This window comes from Propithecus coquereli, unplaced genomic scaffold (genome assembly GCF_000956105.1).
Source record: "Propithecus coquereli isolate 6110/MARCELLA unplaced genomic scaffold, Pcoq_1.0 Scaffold11, whole genome shotgun sequence".
In the NCBI taxonomy this organism is placed as follows: domain Eukaryota; kingdom Metazoa; phylum Chordata; class Mammalia; order Primates; family Indriidae; genus Propithecus; species Propithecus coquereli.
Genome location: NW_012134969.1, coordinates 6,314,653 through 6,315,568, shown reverse-complemented (window position 1 = coordinate 6,315,568; position 916 = coordinate 6,314,653). Strand labels below are relative to the sequence as shown.

At 34.2% G+C, this 916-nt stretch overlaps 1 protein-coding gene across 3 annotated transcripts in view; it reads left to right on the top strand.

The window, feature by feature from the left end:
- Window positions 1-916, top strand: part of TSC22D1 (TSC22 domain family, member 1) — a 179,899-nt gene that overhangs the window by 103,051 nt on the left and 75,932 nt on the right. The window lies entirely within an intron of this gene.

The following is a 916-nucleotide window of genomic DNA, read 5'->3' as shown; positions in this document are numbered from 1 at the left end:
TTCAGCTAATACTTGAAAGCTCTATGTCCCTTGTGACCTGAACATTTTTTGTTAGAATATTAGCCTTTAATGATTGTATAATCCATGTTTCTGTGGCAGTAGCCCCACCTACTAATGTGGGATACCAGTCCCTCTGCTAAGTATTTTTTTGAATCCTCAGAGGAGTATCTTACATGGGTTTGTGCAGATGTCTGGGTGTTAACCACATGGCATTAATTTAGTTTCTTTCTTCTGTTCTGGCCTCCCACTAAGGTTCTGTCATGTTGACTGGGTACTGCCATTATGTTGGGTTTGTTGTTTATCCTTCTTTTGGCAGTGGCAGGTACTGGCCGTGCCAGGTCACTCAGCGCTTTGTGGTGGAGCTGTCTAGTCTGGGACTTATTTGTAGCAAGATTTTTTCACTATTACATTGATTTGATTTTATATAATGGCAATATGGGACTATTCAGATTTTATATCTCTTTGTCATTCTGTTTTAGTAAATTATATTTTTTCTAACCACTTGTCCATTTAATGTCTTTTAAATTATGGTTATATCCCTTTTTCATTCCTGATATTGCTTACTTTTGCCTTCTGTTTTTTCTTGTTTAATCATACTAGAGGTTTACAAGTCTATTTTAGGGTCTTTTTCACAGAGCCAACTTTTGGCTTTGTTGATCATCTAATGCATGTTTGTTTTCTGTTAATAGTTTTTGCTATTGTCTTTATTATCTCCTTCTTGAAGTTTTTTGAGTTTATTTTGCCTATCTGTCCTTCCCCCCAATTGTTTTGGTAAATCCTTATCCCACTAATCTTTAGTCTTTATTCTAATATTTAAGACTATACATTTGCCCTGTGTTACTTTAGTTGCATCCTACAAGTTTTGATAGATACTATATTTGTTGTTATTCATTTTATTCTTATAATTTTAAAAAAT